Raw genomic sequence first — 8,477 nt, 5'->3', positions numbered from 1 at the left:
TATTACGTCATCTTTTAGAATTGACAGGGATGTGAGATATCACCTAAGATGATGCTGAGGTAAATACGTGTAACTTTTGCCTTCTCATATTGGGCAAGTCCCTGATCCAGGTTTGCCTGAGGTGAGGGTGTCTCTGGGCTTTCTGAATGTAGGAGCCAATAAATCCTTCTCTGGCTTAAGCTTGTCTGAAGTAAGAGTTTTCTGTCATGTATCATAGCCTGACCAACACTTGGCAACGTATTACCCATCTATTTCTAGTCCATATTTTCTCCTGCCTGTACTGCCACAGGTGGTATTTAATTGTATACGTATTTTTCCGCCAAGCCTGTGGCATGTGGAAGTTCCCAGTCCTGGGACTGAACCTGTGCCACATCAGTGACAATGCCGGTCCTTAACCACTAGGCCTCCAGGGAACTCACTGTGTCTAGTGATGGATACTGTGCACTTCTGGGGAGGCCAGATCACAAGCTGGCCTTAAACATGTAATGAACATCTTTTAATCTTGCCAGACTAGCATCCATTCCTCCTTTTATGTTTATAGCACCCTTAAAAAGAGGATGAAATTCTGGCGTTCCCACTGTGGCAGAGCAGGCTAAGGATCTGGCATTGTCACTGCAGTGGCTTGGATCACTGCTGAGTCGAGGGTTCCATCCCTGGCTCAGGAACTTCCACGTGCCACAGGTGTGGAAAAAAAAAAAGAAAAAGATAAAGAAAAGAAATTCTGGTACATGCTACAACATGAGTGAATTTTGAAAGCATTTTGCTATGTGAAATAAGCCAGTCATAAAAGCACAAATGATGTATTATTCCATCTATATAATAAAGTACCTAGAGTAGTCAAATTTAGAAAGATGCAAAGTAGAGTGGTGGCTGCTGGAGTTCCCCTCGTGACTCAGTAGGTTAAGAACCCAACTAGTATCCATGAGGACGTGGGTTTGATCCCTGGCCTCGATCAGTGGATTAAGGATCCAGCATTGCCATGAGCAGTGGTCTAAGTCACAGACACCACTTGGATCTGGCGTTGCTCTGGCTGTGGTGTAGCTCTGGAGCTCCCACTCCACCCCTAGCCTGGGAATTTCCATATGCTGTGGATGTGCCCTAAAAAGGCAAAAGAAAAAAAAAAAAAAGGTGGCTGCCAGGGGCTGGGGGTAGGAGGATCCTTAACCCACTGAGCGAGGCCAGGGACCAAAGTTTCGTCCTCATGGATGCTAGTCAGATTCACTTTTACTGAGCCATGATGGAAACTCCCCATTCACATTTTTCACGGAATATATCTGTTTTTTTAAGTGTACAGTTACAGTAGTTGTTGTTTGATAGGTGCAGAGTTTCATTTTTACAAGGTAAAAAGAGTTTCAGAGATTAGTTGCACAATGTGAATGTACTTAACACTACTGTAACTATACACTTAAAAATGATTAAGGAGTTCCCTGGTGGCCTAGTGGTTAAGGAGCCAGTGTTGTCACTGCTGTGGCTCTCGTTGCAGCTGTGGCTTGGCTTCAATTGCTGGCCCAGGAACTTCCACATGCCATGGGCACAGCCAGAAAAAAAAATGATAACTGTTATGTGCATTTTACCACAATTTTTAAAAATTTTTAATAAAAAAAGAGAAAAAGAAGTAGTAGAGTTAGGATTCAAATTCAAGCCATATGATAACACTAGACTATGCTAGTCCTATAAGTAACAGGATCCATGAGCCTTAGAAGGTGGTTCATCTGTCACCCTATCTTGCCAGAGCATGTCCACTAGATTCCACTTATATGAGGTATCCATTAATGTTTAAGGTAATTATTGATATGTATGTTCTTATTGCCATTTTATTAGTTGCTTTGAATTCGTTTTTGTTGCTCTTTTTTCTTCCCTTCTTCTCTTGTTCTCTCCTCTTCTAGTTTGATGACTATCTTTAGTGCTGTATTTGAGTTGATTTTTCTTATTTGTTTTTGTATGAATTGTAGATTTTTGGTTTGCAATTATTCTGAAGTTTTGATATGAGTCTATATTTATATGAGATTGTTTTAAGTTGTTGGTCTCTTAATTGCAAGTGCACTTCCAGTGTCCTGCATTTGTACCCACCTCTTCTCAGATTTCTGATTTTATGAAGTATCCAAAGTAGACAAGTTCATAGAGAAACTAGACTACAGGTTACCAGCGTCTGGAAGGGGAAGGAATGGGGAGTTACTGTTTAATGAGCACAGATTTTCTGTTTGGGATAATAAAAAAGTGGCCCTCATACCATAGACCTCTCTTTTCTCTTAACTAACTTAATAGTGCATATGGCCTTGCCACAATAAACTATCTTCTTTTTTTTTTTTTTTCTTTTTTTTGGTGTTTTTAGGTCTGCACCTGTGGCATGTGGAGGTTCCCAGGCTGAGGATTGAATAAGCTGTAGTTTCAGGCCTTTGTCACAGTCACAGCAACTCGGAATCTGAGCCACGTCTTTGACCTACACCACAGCTCATGGCAACGCCGGATCCTTAACCTACTGAGTGAGGTCCAGGATCGAACCCACATCCTCATGGATCCTAGTTGGGTTCGTTAACCACTGAGCCACAATGGGAACTCCCAGAATAAACATCCTTCTGATCACCACTTCCTTGAAGTGCATGAGGATTCTTCAGTTCAGGAATGAAGGTATAGTTCGTTTGGACCCAGACTCACCTATATTCTTTTTTTTTTTTTTTTTTTTTTTTTTTTTTTTTTTTGTCTTTTTGCCATTTCTTGGGCCGCTCCCTTGGCATATGGAGGTTCCCAGGCTAGGGGTCAATCGGAGCTCTAGCCGCTGGCCTACGCCACAGCCACAGCCACTTGCCATCCAAGCCGTGTCTGTAACCTACACCACAGCTCACGGCAACGCTGGATCCTTAACCCACTGAGCAAGGACAGGGATCGAACCTTCAACCTCATGGTTCCTAGTCGGATTTGTTAACCACCATGCCACAACGGGAACTCCCAGACTCACCTATATTCTTGTGTCCTAATAAAACCCAAACTGATGATCTCTAGAGAGGTCTCTCAGGGGTTTACTTTAAGCACCCCTACTTTTCAAGTATTCTCACTAGGAAGTAAAGGCCTTAAATTACCTTGTTATTTTATGTTCATCCAAGACATGGCTAACGTTTTGTTGTGTTCTAAAGATGAAGTGAGGCATTCCCGTCGTCACTGATTAGACCCCTAGCCTGGGAGCCTCCACATGCCGAAGGTACAGCCCTAAAAAGATAAATAAATAAATAAATAAATAAATAAATAAAGATGAAGTGAGATTTAGGACTGGTATCAATCTATTTATTTATTTTTTAGCTAGAATATCATAAGTTTCCAAAGAAAATTTAAAATTTTGTCAAACCAAAGGTCATTACCTGGGGCATGATTTACACCAAAAAGACAAAGCCCTCACTTGCAGATTTCCCTGCAAGCCATTCATTTTCCAGGCTCACTATCAAACAAGAGGGTTCTTGTCTAAGACTCCTAGTTATTGCCAGCAGTGGATTCCCAACTTTTCTGAAATTGCTATTAAATGAAGTTCTTAGTAATTCAGCTTCTTATATGAAAACTTAAACATGACCAGGCATTGTATAATATAAATTTAGTTCTCCTTCAGTCTGGAACTATCTAATTATTATGGACCATTTTTTTTTTGTTGTTTGTACATGAACAACCTGGATAGGCGTTTGGTGTTCTGACTCAATTTCATAGGAATCTGACTCAATTCTGACTTAAAAGCATAGAGACCAATCGCTTACCATAGCCTCCTCTAATAATAGGCTTATAATAAATTTTTTGATGTCGATTTTTTAAATTGGATGCCATTCAAACCCTGGTAGATTGTAAAATGCTTCTTGTCCTCCCCTTCACCCTGGCCTGGGCTCCGTCTCACAGGGGGCCTGTCTTGGTCCTTTCGAGCTGCTATAACAAAATTTCACAGAAGGGATAGCTTATAAGCAATAGAAATTTATTTTTCACATTTCTGGAGGTTGGAGGTCCAAGATCAGGATGCTAGCATGGTTGGGTGAGGGCTCTTTTCTGGGTTGTAGATGTCTCATTGTATTCTAGAGATCTCTCTAGAATCTCCTTTATAAGGCATTAAGCCCATTTACGAGGGTTACTCCCAACAACCGAAGTACCTCTCAAAGGCACCACCTCCTAATACTATTACCTTTGGGGTTAGAATGTCAACATATGACTTTGTGGGGTTCACAGTTATTCAGACTGTGGAAGAGGCTGTTCTCATTAGCTATCAATGAATTTTCTCTTAAGTGAGTCAGCCAGGCTCTCTCTAATTGCCCAGCCAGCCTTCAAAGTGGCGCCACAGAAGGACAAGAAGCCTAAGTCAATCTGGAGGTTTAATTTGGACATTACTCATTCAGGAGAAGATGGAATTTGTCATTCTGGCAGTTTTGAACAGTTTCGGCAAGAGAAGGCCAATGGCGAAACTGGAGATCTTGGGAATGCTGTTCACGCTGAAGGCTTCAAGGGTAGCCTCCCAGCTGTTTCTGAGAAACAGGTCTCCCAAAGGCATTTGAAATATCTTACCAAGAAATACCTGAAGAAGAGAAATCTTTGTGAGTGGCCTTGCATGTTTGTATCTGACAAAGAGACTTGTGAACTTCACTACTTCTAGGTTAGTCGAGACAAAGATGGATCTGAGTCTGACGACTAGGTGAAGCTGCCCCTTATAGGGTTTTGCTCGTAAGAAAACAAATGAGGAACACAAGAGAGAGAAACGTGTAGAAATGAACTTCTAGGTTATTAGTGAATGAAAAACATTGTACTCTGTTAAAAAAAAAAAATGAATCAGGAGTTCTCATTGTAGCTCAGTGGTAAAGAACCCTGCTAGTGTCCATGAGGATGCAGGTTTGATCCCTGGCTTCACTCAGTGGGTTAAGGATCCAGTGTTGCCAGGGCTGTGGTATAGGCTGGCAGCTGTAGCTCCAATTCAGCTCCTAGACTGGGAACTTCCGTATGCCACAAGTGCGGCTCTAAAAAGAAAAGAAAGAAAAGGAAATTGTGTGAGAATATTTCTAGACTCCCTTTTCTGTTCCACTGATTGGTTTAGCTATCTTTACATCAATACTACACTATCCCAATTATTGTAGATTTACGATGTTTTTGGTCTGTTTTTTGCTTTTTAGGGCCGCATCTGAGCCGCATCTGCAACCTATACCATAGCTCACGGCAATGCCAGATCCTTAACCCACCAATCACGGCCAGGGATCAAACCTGCATCCTCATGGATACTAGTCAGGTTCGTTTCTGCTGCACCACAACAGGAACTCCATACAAGTTTTAAAATTGGGTAGTTACATCATACAACTTCATTCATATTCTTCAAGTTCTTTTTTCTAAACATGTTTTTTTTTTCCATTTAATATGAAAGCTGCAACTCCAATTAGAACCCTAGCTTGGGAACTTCCATATGCTGTAGGTGCAGCCCTAAAAAGAAAAGAAAAGGCCCAATTCTGATGAAGCTAGGGTGAAATAGGCAAATTCATCTAGGGCTGCGGCAGCTCAAGTTGATAGAAAATAGGCTTGAAAAGCCAGAATTTCATGGAAAATAAAAAGATGCAGAATAGGAAAGGGTTTATATTGTATTATTTTCAGAATATATGTTTTTAGTTTAATTTCCTTAGCAGTAAATTAAAATGTACATGACAACAGACTACAAGAAGGTCTAGGTTGGGCTACCAGCCTTTTGAGGTGGTCAGTTCTGTGGAATCTGGGGAGCTATCCACTGCTCCAGCTTTCCTGGCCATTTTGAATGTCCTGTATCACGTCCCTTTTTTTTTTTTTTTTTGGCTTTTGGCTTTTGGCTTTTGGCTTTTCTAGGGCCACTCCCGCAGCATATGGAGGTTCCCAGGTTAGGGGTCTAATTGGAACTGTAGCCACAGGCCTACACCACAGCCACAGTAATGTGGGATCCAAGCCGTGTCTGCAACCTATACCACAGTTCATGGCAATGCCAGATCCTTAACCCACTGAGCAAGGCCAGGGATCGAACCCGCAACCTCATGGCTCCTAGTTGGATTCGTTAACCACTGAGCCATGACGGGAACTCCTCACATCCCTTTCTACTTAGACTACCTGGAACCCCCAGAAGGGTTTCAGTTCCTTGTGCAGAACCCTAACCACTGAATGGGTTTCACAAGTTTGCCCATAGGAGCTGTGTGAGATTCAACAGGATGAAAACAGCATTCCAGCTCGAGGCGAGAACTGCTTATTACTCTGAGCTTCTCTCACGGCAACCTAAATCCCTCTTAATACCAAAAGGCCTGTTTACTTATTTTCAATCCCTCATTGAATAGCTACAACGATGAGCTCCAGTTCAGGCGTGGGAAATTAACATCTCTGCTAGAGAAAGTGCATCTTACAGCCCAGACTGATTGGGCCTGAGACAGGATCATGGCCTTCCCTACCCCCTGGGATGGTGATTGAAAGGCCCTGATGGGAGTTCCTGCTGTGGCGCAGTGAGTTAATGATCCGGCTTGTCTCCATGGAGACACTGGTTCCATCCCCTGGTCCCACGTTGTTACAGCTGTGTCGTATAGGTCACAGCGCCAGCTCAGATTTGATCTTTGGCCCAGAAACTTGGGTATGGCCAAAAAAGGGGGGGAAATGACAGTCCCTGATGATGAGTCCCTAGGAGAAATTTTGTGCGGTTGGGTGGGGCACTTGGCCACTTTAGACTTGTCCCTTAAAGCTCTTACCCGGCTGGTTGACAGTTGCTACCGAATGTATTAATACCCACAGTGGGTGATCGCCGTTAACAGATCACGTTGTTCTCCTCGGATCACCTGTCGTAAAACATTCAGAGCTAAAAATAAGTTTCAGTTTAAATGGTCACCAGGGCTTTAGTCCAGATCCATCATGGGCTCAGGTTGTATCATATTTTATCATATCCTCAACAAGCTGAAGGGTTCCCGGAGAAGCACCAGATGGCCCAGCCCACACCAAAAGGGATGGAGGAATGACCAGAGCCCTCCATTTAGCCAGGTCCTCTCCCCAGCCCAACACGGGCTGTGTCTTTCTCATGGGAAGCCGGCCAACCTGGGGCATTTTAGGATGTGTTCCCTAGTCCTAGATTGTAGGCATTTGAAGTACTTCCAGTCTTTTGAGACACAAAAGAGTGGAGGAATCTATATGAACATAGCTGGGAGTGGGGCTCAAATCACCAAGCATTCAGCCCTGCAACGGGAACTCTGGACAACTGGAGGTTTGGGAAGGCTCAGTCGGATATCCTGGCGTGTAGAGAGGTTAACCTGTCTCTAAGTCGTGTCTGAGGAGCTGTGCTCCAGATTGGCGGGGGCAGAGGTGCGGGGATGTGTGTGGGAAGAGTCTGAAGGGTGAGTTGACAGAAACGAGTGAATCTGGGACTTTCTGCCTAGAACGTGGTTTGTTTCTGGTACAGATGTCAGTGGTGAATGGGTTTGAGGGCACAGACCAAAGGGAGCAGTGTCAGAACTGACATGAGGGAAACAGCAGTCCAGCGAGAGAGGGTGCCCCTTGCAGGTTTTCTCTGTCCTCTTCGGTTCATTTTTAGGACATGGTTAGAGCCAAAGAAGAGTTGATAAAGGGATGGGGTTGCCACTGGGGTGATGCAAATGTGGCATCTAGGGCACAAGCCTTAAGGAGGTACCCACTCTCTGGGACCGACACTACATTTTTGTGACCTTGAGAGTGAGTGTCTCCGCAAACATGTGCCTCCTTGCCTCGAGGTTATCCTGGCCCCAGTGGGGAGCTTGCCTTGCCGAGGCTCCCCTGCTGTCTCTTCTCCTGATTCCCAGGTCTCTGAACTTTCCCTCACCGCCCACCCCAGGTACAGAACCATGAGAATCTAATCTTCAATTAGATTTGAAAGGAAGGGCAGTGTCAGTGAGTTGCGTTAAGGCCTCCCCATATGCGCCCCTGCCTGGACCAGAGGCGGACACGGGGAGAGTGATTTTCAAGATGGACATTTCTGCCTGATCTCCCCTCCCCAAGTCCCAGCCCGGCTGAACACCCAAGTGGTTTCTCCATCTAATTCTCATTCCCGCTCACTCTTGCCTCCCTTTTAGGCCACTCAAGTGCTTTCACTATGGGTTTCCTTCACTGTCAGCTCCAGGCTGCTCCATTCTGGTCTCAGAGCTAATAAATAGATCCACTTTCTCCAGTGTGGCAGCTCTCTCACCTGCTACCTTCTTCCCCTAATCTTGTTTTACTCAGGTACCCCTTGGCTCTAGGACAACTCCCAGGGGTCAACTCCCAGGGATTCAGCTCCCAGGGGTCAGCTCCCAGGGTTAGGGGTGGGAAGCCTTACCACTTGGTGATCTTAGGCAGTTGGCAAACACCCAAGTGTGGGATTTCAAGAAATCTTCTCACCTCCTATCAAATAATTCCTATTTCACTTCTCGGATGTACATCTCTGAATAAGAATGCACATACCCCTAGGAGGGCTAGTACTTTAGTCTGTCATCACGCAAGCCTTATGTGAATAAAGGAGATGAAAA

General features: G+C 44.1%; 1 pseudogene; it reads left to right on the top strand.

The window, feature by feature from the left end:
• LOC110260437 lies at nt 2,868-4,843 on the top strand (annotated as a pseudogene).

This window comes from Sus scrofa, chromosome 4 (assembly GCF_000003025.6).
Source record: "Sus scrofa isolate TJ Tabasco breed Duroc chromosome 4, Sscrofa11.1, whole genome shotgun sequence".
NCBI lineage: Eukaryota > Metazoa > Chordata > Mammalia > Artiodactyla > Suidae > Sus > Sus scrofa.
This window is presented reverse-complemented; position numbering and strand designations above follow the sequence as displayed.